Consider the following 13,981-nt stretch of genomic DNA (forward strand, 5'->3'; position numbering starts at 1 on the left):
TCATGGCCTCTTTTTATCAATGGGGAAACTGAGCCACAGAAAAAATAAATACCTTGTACAATTAGAAAATGGCCATTTGCTGGGTGCGATGGCTCATGCCTGTAATCCTAGCACTTTGGGAGGCTGAGGCAGGAGGATCACTTGAGGTTAGGAGTTCAAAACCAGTCTCGCCAACATGGCAGAACCTCGTCTCTACTAAAAATACAAAAAAAATTAGCCAGGCACGGTGGCAGGCACCTATAACCCAGCTACTTGGGAGGCTGAGGCAGGAGAATTGCTTGAATTCGGGAGGTGGAGGTTGCAGTGAGCTGAGATCTCACCACTGCACTCCAGCCTCGTCAACAGAGTGAGACTGTCTCAAAAAAAAAAAAGAAAAGAAAAGAAAGCCCCACAAACCAGGAATATGGATAACAGTTCATCACAGTGTTATTCCTAACAGTAAAAATTGGAAACCATCTTGAAGAATAACATTAGAATTATGATCAAGTAAACAATAGCCATACAATGGACTCCTACATAGTCTGTCAGGACTAGGCTTAGCTAAGAAATACCTAAAATAGTGATGTAAGCCAGATTGAGACTTATTTCTCTGAATAAGTGAAGTCTAGAGGGAGGCAGTCCACACTTGGTGAGATGGTTCAATAGTCAGCCTCTTTCCAGCTTTCCACTTCCCATCCTTAGAGTGAGGCTCAGTCTTCGTGGCTCAGGATGGTTGCTGGAGCACCAGCCATCTATCACATCCACATTTCAAGCAACAGGATGATGTATGTATGCTGTCACTTTAAGGAGACATCTTAGAATTCCTCGTACAACACTTTGTTTATATTTCAGTGGTAAAACATAACCACAACAGTGTTTCCAACTAAACATTTGGGTACCGTAACCATGGAAGAAAAGGAGAATACATATTGGGAGGCACACATACGCCTACTCATTAAATTTATAACCGTGAAGACCTCCAGGGTGTTCCGCCTTACAATTTACCTTGGTGTCTGATAGCTACTAACTCTTTGCCTCCGTTATAAAATAACTACATTCCCAGAGTTTGTTGGAACAAAGAATGCCCGAGTATTTCCCATGGACTGAGCGTGGGCCACGTGTGAGAGGGAGCTAGTGTGAGTGGTAGAGGGAGAAACGGACTCTAGAAAGAGGTGAGAGGCGAGTGTTTGGGTTCCTTGGGGCTGCAGGAGCAGCGCTTCAAAGGAACTGCAGGTGTGGGGCTTAGAGAAGCCGGGAGACTGTTCACAGACTGAGCTTTAAACACAGCTGAGCTGAGAGTGTGATAAAGCTGTCTTACGACAGTACCGGTCCGCTAAGAACTTCCCTGCCTCTCTCATTTTACCTCTCTTTCCTCTCTCCCCATCGCTGGGGAGCGAGGAAGCACAATTAGTAAGAAGGGTGAGGAAGTGTGGAAGTATCAAGTGGAGAAGGAGGGAAGAAGGACCATGCCTTTCCTCAACCTATTCCCCTGCAAAGAAAGCTTCTGGCTTGCAGCAGACCCCTAGCTGCAAGGGGAAGTAGCTGACCCTTCAAATGAAAATTGGAGCTCTGATTATTCCATGGGACTTTTAATACTTGAATTGAGACTACATCTTTGATTTAAAAAGAAGGCAGGGCTTTTTTTTTTTTTTAATCACATACATGTGAACGGAAGATTCATGAGGACTGTCATAGTTTTCATCTAGAGGCAGAGGAGGAACAATTTTTCCTGATGTATTTTAAAGGCTATTATGAGACAAAAATAAAAGCACCACATCCTATGAGTCCTATTTGTTCACCATACCAGTTACAGATAGGGCAATACTTATGTAATAATGTTAGCCAAAAAGGCAATGTGCAGATTTATATAATATGACCCAACTATGTGAAAACAGAGACAGAGAGAGACAGAGAGAGAGGGAGAGAGAAAGAGAGAGGTGGGGGAGGTGGGGAGAGAGAGAGGGAGAAAGAGGAGAGAGAAGATGAAGGAGGCATGATAGGAAATAGCAAAATGTTCAAAGCATTGTTGTCTGCCCTGGGATGGAAGGCCGAGGGGCAATCTTGTCCTCTGAGCTCCCCAGCCATTCATTATTCCATGGCCTGTTGGCTTCCATCTCTGTATCATAACACTTTTTTAAAAAAAATTTTTGCCGGGCGTGGTGGCTCACGCCTGTAATCTCAGCACTTTGGGAAGCGAAGGCGGATGGATCACTAGGTCAGGAGTTCAAGACCAGCCTGGCCAACATGGTGAAACCCTGTCTCTATGAAAAATACAAAAATCAGCTGGGTGTGGTGACAGGCACCTGTAATCCCAGCTACTCAGGAGGCTGAGGCAGGAGAATCGCTTGAACTCAGGAGGCTGAGGCTGCAGTGAGCTGAGATTGCACCATTGCACTCCAGCCTGGGCAACAGAGCGAGACTGTGTCGCAAAAAAAAAAAAAAAAAAGTTTCGAGATTGTTGGTTTATTGGTTTATGTGTCTCTGATTAGACAGTAAAGTACTTGAGTAAAGGAAACACAGCTTCATTCAGCTTTCTCTCTACAGGGCCCAGAACAGAGCTTAGAACATAGTGTAGAATAAAGGTTAAACACTTATTAAAAAAGGAGGAACATTATTAAAGCAAAACCAAACCAAAACAAACAAAAACAATAAGCAAAGCTGAGGTCAAATGCTTTAGCTGAGTCCCCCAAACGTTGGAATCATTCTCCCATCTTTACTCCCAGACAATTTGCTTACCTTCCCAAAATGCCCCAGCCCTGCATTAATGATCTGTGTGCTCATATTAGTTATCTGTAAACAACTTGAGGATTGGACCCATATAATAACAATAATAGTATTTATTTGACACCTATTACCTGCTGGGCAGGGTGCCAAGGCAATGCTGCCCACACTAATATATACCTGGGGTCTTGTTAAAAAGCAGATTCTGATTCAGTAGGTCTGGGGTGGGCTTGAGTTCCTGCATTTCTGAAAGGGGATGTCTATGCTGCTGGTCCCAGGACATGCTTGGAGTAGCAAAGTGCAAAGGACCTTAACTCATTTAATTCTTCAGTCAATCCTTCAATAGGCAGGTACTATTTTATTCATTGCATTTTGCGATAAGAAAACCGAGGGTCCAAGCAGGTGAGTGAGGGTCATGCACTTATTAGCGGCATTGGCATTTGGACACAGTGCTGTCTAACTTCGAAGTGTGGAATCTTTCCACAGTGCCACATGCTCAGCTTGCGCAGGGGGCCTCTTACGGGAGCCATCTTTGCAGTATCGGACCCTGGAAGGAAAAAGAAAAGGGAGAAAAAATTGTGTTTCTAAAAATAAACCTTGGGCTGTGTTTTGGCTCTGGAGGAAGGCAAGGGTCTGTGAGGGATTACCGTCCACTGGAGAAAGCACGAGCATCCTTCTCCGGAGTGTGCTCACGGGCTCCTCTCACAGCCCCAGGCCTGCCAGGAAAGGGCTCTCAGCTCCAGCTGGGAGAGGGCCAGGACCTATCCCAGTCTGCTCAGTGGGATAGCGCCGGAATGGAAGCATTAGCTTTAATGGGAAAGGCCTGTTTGCAGGCGAAGTAAAATCAGTAACTCACACTTCAGGCACCTGCAGGTTCATTAGCATCCTGACAACCCTCAGGTGAGGCAGGAGCTGTTACCTCCATTTACAGATGGGAAAGCTGAGGGTCAGGCTGGCTCTCAAACCTGGGTCTTCTGATTCTTTCAAGTCCTATGTGACACTACACTGAGCTCTTTGGGGTTCATAAAAGGAGGACCGGGAATGATGGAAAAGATCCAAACATCCCTCTTTGAAGGAGGGAAATCTGGGAGGAATGACCCTCGGTTCAAATCCTGCCGCTTAGGAGCTACACAGCAGTGAGCAAGTCAGTGGGCGTCTCTGAGCTTCTGTGTTCTTCTCTATAAAGTGAGTATAATGATTGTGTGTGTATACATATCTACGGCTCCTCATTATTCATAATTTCCTATTTGCAAATTTACCTACTTACTAAAATTTATTTGTAACCCCCAAACAATGCTCCTGGTGTTTCTGCAGCCATCTGTGGACATGTACATAGTGGTGATAAATTTGAGTTACTTGATGCATGTTTCCATCTGAGGTTGAACAAGGCAATTTCCTGCCTTTTCGTGATGTGTTTAGTGCTATGTTGTTTGCATTTTTGTGCTTTTTTCTTGGCCATGTTGCTGTTTATGATGGCCTCAAGAGTAATGCTGAAGTACTGTCTAGTGTTTCTAACAGCAAGAAGTCTATAATATGCCTTCTGGAGAGAATGTGTGTTACATAAGCTTTGTTTGTGTATAAGCTGCAGTGCTGTTGGATGTGAGTTCAATGTTAAATGCATCAACGGTATTTGTTTAATAAGGTGTGTTTAAACAGAAATACATAAAACAAAGTTATGTATTGATTAGTTGATGACAGTGCAACAACCGGAGTTGCAGGAACCTAACCCTGTACTTCCCCTATGAACAATGGTTCAGCATTCACAAATTCTGTGTTCACAGCAACTTTACAGAAGATAACTACTGCAAATAACAAACAAGAGTTGACTGTATATATTTCAGGAACACACTGAATGTCAGTTCCTTTCTTCTGCAGTTTTGCTCATTGACCTTTCTTGGAAGGGCCATGCTGGTGAGCCCTAGAGACTGTAGCCATGGTCAGAGGCAGTGTGGCAGGGTAGGTAGGATAGTTGAGTGCATGAGTGTGAACTCTTCTTATAAGACCTTGAGCAATTTATGTCACCCCTCTCTTTCCCATGTCTGCAAAGGAGTGTCTTTGTTGTCCATGTCTGTAGAAGGTGATGATATGGTACCTGCTTTATGGTTTGTTATGAGGATTAAGTAAGCTAAGATGTACAAAGTGTTTAGAACAGAGCTTGGTAAGCAGTGCTGGGACTAGGGTGAGGTGCCTAGGGTGCAGAAATCTATGGAGACACTCACCCTGTGCTTGCTTGCCTCCTTAAATTTTGTGCTCTGGGCTGGGCACAGTTGTTCACGCCTGTAATCCCAGCACTTTGGGAGGCCGAGGTGGGGGGATCACCTGAGGTCAGGAGTTCAAGTCTGGCCAACATGGTGAAAGCTCGTCTTTACTAAAAATACAAAATTAGCTGGGTGTGGGGGTGCACTCCTGTACCCCCCAGCTACCTGGCAGGCTGAGGCAGGAGAATCAATTGAACCCAGGAGATGGAGGTTGCAGGGAGCCGAGATCACACCACTGCACTCCAGCCTGGGCAACAAGAGAGGAACTCCGTCTAAAACAAAAAACAAAAACCAAAAAACTTTTGTGTTCTGGGTGTCTTTCATTTTGCCCTTGTCCTGGCCCTGCTGGCAAATGAATATTAGCTACTGCTATTATTAACAGGAAGTCCCCCCTGCCCTTCTGGAAAGGGTCCTGGGGCCACTGTCAGCTGGCCTGGTTTTCTTTGAGGCCTGGCCATCACTACGGGTGCAGCATGCTGTCTCTTTGGGCCTCTGTTTCTTCATCTGTCAAATGGATCATCTGTCAAATGGAGATGACCTCATTCTTGATATCCTTGACCACACTGCCCACCTCTGAGGGTGGCTGTGAGAATCAAACGAGATAATGGGTGGGCAAGCTTTTGTAAACTGTAAAGTTCAGGACAAACAGGAGGTGTTATTACTCATCCCCCTTCCAGCTCTGTCATCCATCAAACAATCTCAGCTTGAGTTGAACCTGCTCATGGTTTCAGCCCGCACTGCCTCTCAGGGAAATGAGTTCCATATGGCTAACCTCCGTGGTAGGAAGGAGAACATTATTTTTTATTTATACTAAAAACTACATTTGAAAAAGCTTCACTCCTGGCCTTTTCCAGATCTGATATCCCGGGCTTCGGCTTTTACCTCGTAGGCTTGCTTTTGTCTTTGAAGGTACTGCCATAATTTTACAAGAAGACAGACATGAGACATTTGTTGAGGACCTGCTTTGGGCTAGGCAATGTGTTAAGTGCTTTAGGTGAACCCTTGGTAGTCCTTACAATAACTGCCAAACAGGTGCTTTTATTCCCATTTCACAAGTGTGGAAATGGAGGCTAACAAGATTGACTAGCTCACCTGGAGTCACAGTCAGTCAATGGTGGGGCCAGGATTTGAATTTGGTTCTGTCTGAGTTTAAAAGTGAGGATAGGGAGGTGCTGGAGGCTGGTGTTTCTATCACCGGCAGGCTTGGGGGATCACACAGATTGTATATAACCTCCTTCCTTACCTGCTGGGTGACCTTTGGCAAGTTAATTTAAGTTCTCTTAACCCTCAGTGTTTTCACCTGTAAAAACAGTGATTCTAATAATGTTTACCTTGTAAGGTTATTAGGAAATTTAAATGAGTTAATGTGTGTCTAACATTTATCACAGTCCCTGGCTCAGAATAAGTACTCATCAATGCTAGTTACTGTTTTAGGATGAGGAAACTGGCTAAATAAGTGGCCCCTTGGTATGGAAGGATAGCTATGTTTTGCGGTGGGGTGCAGAAATGATGCACTTACAAATGCTTCCAGCCCCCTTCCTGTGTCTGAGAGGGTGAGTGCCATTTTTCAGGCTCAGCTTCTTCTCCACCCACTCCCTCTCCTTTGGAGCCTCTTGTAGTCAGCTCTGCTCAAGTCCAACAGCCCACAGCCATTCGCACTTCCTCCGTCACCTTAGAGCCATTATCCGGTACTTAGAAAACACCGAAACAACCTTTGCTGTCTTCATGATTTTGTCTGTAGCTTACTTTGGGCTTTGCAATGAGAAGGGGAGGCTTTGAAGACTGGTTGGGTGTGTGGGAGAGCAGAGACAGGGGCTTCGGGCAGCCAGGTCCTGAGCGGAGCCCCTTCTTACCCCGGGGAGGTGCCAGGAGAGAAGCTAGGGTCAAAGCCCGAGTTCAGTGCTTCTTCCCTGTGCAGAAAGGAGTGATCCCTGTGTGTGTGTGTGTGTGTGTGTGTGTGTGTGTGTGTGTGAGAGAGAGAGAAGGAATGTGGCAGGAGGATTGGGAAAGCTTGTGTAAGAGTTTGTACATGTTAGAAACGTGTAGAACGATGATAAACTCAGTGTTTTTAAGACAGGAAGGGATTGGATGTGCTGGGTAGCGAGTGTGAGGATGTGTGTTAGGGAGTCTGTGTTTTCCCCACGTGAGAGTGAACAGTGGGGGTGCAGCAGATGTGTGGCCGTCAGTGTGTGTTGGGGTCTGTGAAGGATTTATTTCGTCTCCCCTTCTGTGGATCTGAGTGGGGAGGTCACTGTCCCGGTGGCTGGGATGTGGAACAGAGCGGGCTGGGGAGTGGGAAGTTCTCCTTATTCCTGCACAGGAAGTCCCTTCACAAAGAGATTGGGTAGCAACGGATGCCAGGAGGATGCTGCGGCCTGGCCTAGTGGCCCCTTCCAGAGGACAAGGAAGGGAAAACAGATACGGTGTTTGCACAAGAGATACTGAGAACAAAGTGCTTATGGGATTATGGGATCAAATTCTTATGGGATTGCCAGATTGGGCAGGCTCTGAGGGATGATCTGGAGAGGACCTACTTCCTCAGTGTAAGGTGGGATCCTGAGGTCCAAAGGCAAAAGTCATTAGCCTCTGGTCACAGACTTGACCTTGAGCTTCACAGGGGCCTCAGTGGCTTGGACCAGTGAAAAGGAGGAAGCCTTGGCTGGGACGATGGAGTGGCTGTGTGGGTGGACAGGACGGAGGTCTCTGGGGACAGTGGTTCAGTGCATAGATGTGGTGCCATCCAGAGTCGTCTGGTGGGATGGCGGTGGGTGATAATCAGCTGGAAGGGGCACAGCAGCAATTATGTGGCCGGTGGCAGGGTTGTGGGGGTCAATATCCAGCCCTCTGCAGTATCTGGGAGGAGTCAGAGAGAAACTTGTGGCAAGGAACAAAGGGAAGACAGGAAATGGGGGTGGTGAACAGGGCAAACAAGACAGAGCAAGGCCCATCTCAGGCTTTGCTGGAGGAATCCTGGGCAGCTGCATGCCCTCCCAGGCTGTCTCAGTGGGGTGGCCAAGGCTTGGGTGGGCACGGTGATGGCTTATCCCTTCCATCTGCCCTTGGAGGCAGGCTAGCCCCATCCTGAGACACTCAGCTGACTCCACAGCAGTCCTAGCTGCACCCGAGGGAATCTTTCGGGAACCCATTCTCTCCTGTTTGATCCCAGTGTGCTCATTCTGAATCCTTTCCTCTGGGTCTGAGCTCCCTAGTTCCTGCTCCAGTTGTGACACATCTCTGCCTCTCCTGGATTTGGTGCATAAGACCTGTGGGTGTCTCCCACTCTGGTCACTGTCATTGTTTTGGGCAGGGATTTCTGTGAAGGTCCCTCAGATAGGGCCTCAATGGGGCCACCCTGGCTTTCCTTAGGAGATAGAAGCTGATGGAAGCTGTGCCCACCAGAGACCCCACCACCAACGTGGAGGATGTACTGGTGGTGGAGGCTGCCCCTCAAGCAGGCCACTTGTGGGAGAGGCCCTAGGGCTGGGTTTGAGGAGGCATGGCCCAGCCTGATGCAGGAGCTGTGCGAGGAAGATGACGTCAGTGCCAGGAAGTGGAGTTGTGTTGGAGGCTGGGAGGGAGGTGGCTAGAGGGTCAGATTAGGGGGGCAGAGTGGCCCGGAGTGGCAAGCAGGCCAACATCAGCATGAAGGAGGTGCAGAGAGCTGAAGAGGTCTGACAGAATAGAGCAAGGGATCTGGGGATCCAGTCTCCAGATGCTAGTCCTCCCAGGGGCTCCTGGGCAGGGAGAAATGAAGGACATGGGTCTCATTTGCTGATCACGTGTGAACTCATCTCCAGTAAAGAGGAAATGTTAGTGCAGGTTCTCTGAGAAGCACATGCCAAGAATGGTTACTTGTTCGAGAGATGTATTCGGGGAGTGCTTATGAAGGTTAAAGGGGAGACAGCAAGAGTTGGCAGGGTGAGCTGGCAGTCTTGATGCGGATCTGTTACCTGGGAAAGCACAGTGGAAGGAAGGAGGGTTGGGCAGGAAGGTTTCAGACTGCAGCACTCCTCAGAGTAGTCTTGGCCAGGCTGCTGTCATAGTTCCCAAGCCAAGAAGCCCACGGCTGGAGGCTCACATCTGGTAGGAGTGGGTGGGCACCAGCACCCCACTGTGCCTGTCATTGGCTGGGTGCTTGTCTGGGGAAGCTTTGCCTCAGTGCACATGGGGTGGAGGGTGCAGAGGGGCAGCAGCCGCGGCGGCATCCTTGGCTGGGCCTCCCGAAGGGCAGCTGGTGGTGTATTTCCATGGCCTTTAAATGGCCTAAAGAGGCTGGGGGAGGTGGCTCCAAACTACTTCTGGGGCACATGACTCTTCATATTGCCTCTTCCAAACACTCACTGGCATTTAGTTCCTTAATCCAATTCGTCTGGCACTTACTGAGAGTCTACAAGGTGTACTTTCTGTACAAACTTTAAGACAAGCAGCCTCTGCCCTCGAGGGGCCTGCTCCCTAGTGACGGTGATCACATGTGCTAATGCCATCAGAGTCATCAGAGGTGCAAGGTGAGACTTCCAAGGGGTTGGAGGAGAGGGAGAAATGTCCACTTAGAAAAGTAAGTTGAAAGAGAGTTCAGGAAAATGGTGTATATGAGTGGGTCCCCCTAAGTGATTGGAATTTGTCAGTGGAGGGAGGGAAAGGGAATTTGACTCCAGAGGAGGTTGGTATGTGGCAGAGCTGAAGAGTTGGAAAGAGCCACGTTTGAGCAATAATGGGCTACTTTTTGGCTTGAGGGGAAACACAAGGGCAAGCAGTAGTGGATGGATCTGGAAGAAGGGGTTGGAGCAGGCAAGGGATTTTGTGCTCTAACCTGTAGGGAGTTTAAGTGTGGATGGGCCATGATCTCTGTGGGGCTTGAAAGATGCTTATATGATAAACCTAAGACGTTTCGTGAATCTCCCACCCCTAAGTTGTCCAAAACACTGCAGCTAGGTAGCCCCAGGTATCTTTCATTTTATAATGACAGAGTCATTCCTTTGGCTAAATAGTACCCTCTTCCCCTGCTTAATGTAACTTCTCTTTGATGAGATGACAGAGCAAGCCTGCTCAGCAATCAGTCACACTTTAGTATAAGTGAGTTTATCAGCCGTTTTCTATTCAGACTACTTACTGTTAGAAGGGCCATTAGGAATTACATAGTACCATCCCTCTCCTTGTTCACAGATGAGGCTACTAAGAGCCAGAGAGCAGAAGTGATTCTCCAAGATTATGCAACCGGTTGGTGCAGAGCATACCCTCAAACCAAGACTCCGTAATTGAGAACACAGAGTCTGTGAGGAGGAGGTGGGGAAGGTTTATAGCAGGCATCAGAGGCAGAGGAAGGGGCAGGAGGGAGGGTGGGGTGAAGCAGGAATCTGTGGGAAGAGGGTAGGGAGGTCAAGAGCAGGGAGAAAAGTCCTGTAGTCGATTTTTTTTTTTTTTTTTTTTTTTTTTTGAGACAGAGTCTTGCTCTGTTGCCTGGGCTGGAGTGCAATGGTGCAATCTCAGCTCACTGCAACTTCTGCCTCCAGGGTTCAACCAATTCTTCTGCCTCAGCCTCCTGAGTAGCTGGGATTACAGGCGTGCGCCACAATGCCCGGCTAATTTTTGTATTTTTAGTAGAGATGGGGTTTTGCCATGTTGGCCAGGCTGGTCTTGAACTCCTGACCTCAGGTGATCTGCCCACCTCGGCCTCCCAAAGTGCTGGGGTTACATGTGTGAGCCACCACACCTGGCATGGCAGCAATTCTTGTACTTGAGGTTTTCCATATTGTTCGATTTTATTCTGTGTTTGTCTCTGCAGCTGAGTCCTGTAGTTGAAAAAGCACTGGTAACCGGGATTGAGACCTGGGTTCTCTGGTTCGGTCACTAATTCTCCTTGCAACTAGCAAGTCAGCTCCCTTCTCTGGGCCTGTTTACACAACTATAATTGGAGATAATAAAAATGTTCACCTAGACTCATGGTGAAGATAAAGGAAATTAAAGATGTGAAAGTTTGCTTTAACCAAAATAAAACAAACTATATAGACATATGGTGTTATATGCATATTATTAATAGGGGTAGGCTAGGGTTATGATGATGAGTAAATAAGTCACTCCATGTGACATGCTTAGCAAGGGATAAAGTGCTCAAAAATTAGTTATTTTTCTTTTTTATAATTTGACCAAAAGCCAATTTATCCAGAGACACTTTTGGAATGGGTTTAGGTGTAAATCATTTTCCTTAAGAAATCTGAACCCGAGCTGCTGTCCAGAGGCCAGAGCACCGGGGCTGAGCTCTCACTCCTGCCCTAGCCCCTGCTCAGTTCAGGGGTCTCCGTGGAGGGCGGCTGCAGCTTAATATTTCATACTGTCTCTGCTACTCCACCTCTGTGAGATAGCCACTCTTACTATCTCTGTTCTACAAAACATCTCGGAGAGGGGACATGCCTTGTCCAAGGTCACAGAGGCGGCCTTAGTTGTGGCCCAGAGCAACCTGGAGTGGAAGCCGCCAGATTTAATACCACCTCTGTGGAGTGTGAGCAATGGCCCGAGGTCATTGTGTGTGGGGGCCTAGCACTGTGGTGGCAGAAGCAGGGGTGTGGCAAGCAGTCCTCCACTCTTACTACCTTCAAAGGACTCATGTTTTTAAGGAGATGGATGTGTTAACATTTAACTATGGCAAGAAAGTCATCTTTAGAGTCATTTAAATTCCAGTTCAATCCCATCTCCAACATTTACTAGTTGTGTGACTTGAATAATTTAATAACAATAATAATCATAAAAAGCTTCCACTATTTCATGCTTGTCACTAACACCATTCTAAGTGCTATATATTACAGCAGCTCTAATTTTTTTCTGGTAATTTGGCAAGAGAGGTATTATTATTTTCGTCTTGCAGAAGGAGCTGAAGCTCAGAGAGGTTAAGTGAATTTCTCTAAGCGTATCAGTCAGGGTCCAGTCAGAAGATAGAAAATGCACACTCATTTGAGTAGGGAAAGTTTAATATAAAGAGCTGCTAACTAGAAACAAGGAAGATTAACTACTGAGGGGTAAGTGTTACTTGAAATAATGCAGGAATAGAGGATTCAGGAAGCAGTACTACTCTTAGGGCTGAGGCAGGGTACCCGAGGAAAGAACAGATCTGGAAGGTAACACCCTCTCCTCAAGGCTGGGATTCAGACCTCGTTGGAGGGGTGTGGCTATAGCCCACTAGAAGATGGAGAGCTTTGCTGAAGTGCCACAGTGGGAAACCAGCCTCTGGGGTGCTGACAAAACTCTCCAGGGATTTGTCCTCTGGGGATGTGACAAGACTTCCTGGGGAGCCACTCATGGAAGTGCTGCTGAAATTTGCTGGGAAGCTGCCCTCTGGGATGCCGGTGAAATGTGCTAAGCTATGAGCATAACTGGATGTCCTTTACAAGCCAGTTGCTATTGACAAGGAGCAAGAAGGGAAGCATGTGGAACCAGGAAGAAAACTCCCCTTGTAGTGTGCCTCTAGTGCCCTCTACTGACAAAGCTTAATATAATACCAGCCAGTGAAGGAGAAATGTTCATAGGGTCCAGCTCCAGCCTCACAAAACCAGGCAATGAAGGATGAATGTGGCACTGAGAGGCGATACACTGATAACTGGCACAGTAAGTGTTAGAACCTATGAAAACCCAGGCTTATCTGACACAAAAGCCCAAATTCTTTCTACTATAACACTGCCTGATATAGTTTGGCTGTGACCTCACCCAAATCTCATCTTGAATCTTAATCCCCATAATCCCCACGTGTCAAGGGCAGGACCAGATGGAGGTAATTGCATCGTGGAGTTAGTTCCCCAGTGCTGCTCTTGTGATGAGTCTCATGAGATCTAATGGTTTTATAAGCATCTGGCATTTCCCCTGCACCCTGTGAAGATGGTCTTGCTTCTTATTTGCCTTCCACATGATTGTGAGTTTCCTGAGGCCTCCCCAGCAATGTGGAACTGAGTCAATTAAACCTCTTTCCTTTATAAATTACTCAGTCTTGGGTATTTCTTCACAGCAGTGTGAGAACAGACTAGTACGCTGCCGTTTTTTTTTTTTTCAGTGTCTATGATTTTATTGGAACATGGCCGTGTTTGTTTACATATAGTCCTTGTCTGCTTTCACGCTTCTACTGAAGAGATGTGTACTTGTGGCTGAGACCTTATGTCAGAGTGCTTACATTCTGCTCAGCACCCTACAAATCTCAGTGATGGAGTTATAATGCCACAATGTTTTGAGGGCTGTGTGTATCTCTTTACTTCAACGTTTTATTTAGTTTAACTGCCAGTTCCTATACAGAACACTGACTTTTTTGACTTTTAGTCTTCCCATCTCTAAATTGGCAACAACAATACTTACCTCATAGGAGGCTGTATGTATCAAATGAGATGACATAAGTGCAGGTTTGGGATATGATAGAAGTTCATTGAGAGTGGCTTACTGGCCTGCCTTTTTAATAGAACTCTGTAAGAAACTTGAGGCATAATCAAGCCCATTTTTCTAATTTCATAGACAAAACTGAGGTACAGATAGACATGATGTAGCTCAGGTCTCAACACCTACCAGTGGTTTTTAGGACAATAATTAGAATCTGGGCCACCTGAAATTTATTTCATTTCTTTTCTTAGTCAGACTCTGCAGCTTCCAATTTGAAATCTTAGTTAGGGTTGAAGTAGGGAGAGGATATAGTTCCATGTGAAATTATTTAACAGTGGCTGGCCTTATACTGAGGTCAATACCAAGACTTAAAAAAAAATTTACAAGGAGAAAAGGCTATTTTGACCAGTTCAAAATTTTTTCTTAAAGATCAAGTTAGAGTTTTTATTTTATTACCAAATTCACAACATGTGACAAGTCAAGTTCGTTAGCAATAATAACCTTTTGACATGGAGAGGAATATAAATAAATATTCCATTGCCATAAGAGCATCCTCTTGGACTTCTCATTTCCATCCCCAATTTCCTCCTGTAATTGTGTGGAGACCTGGTAACGATATTCCAGCCTGAGTCATCTGGGAAGGCTACAGTCTCTTTCTCAGTTTTTCAAGAGTT

The sequence above is a fragment of the Nomascus leucogenys genome, chromosome 5 (genome assembly GCF_006542625.1).
Source record: "Nomascus leucogenys isolate Asia chromosome 5, Asia_NLE_v1, whole genome shotgun sequence".
Classification (NCBI taxonomy): Eukaryota; Metazoa; Chordata; class Mammalia; order Primates; family Hylobatidae; genus Nomascus; species Nomascus leucogenys.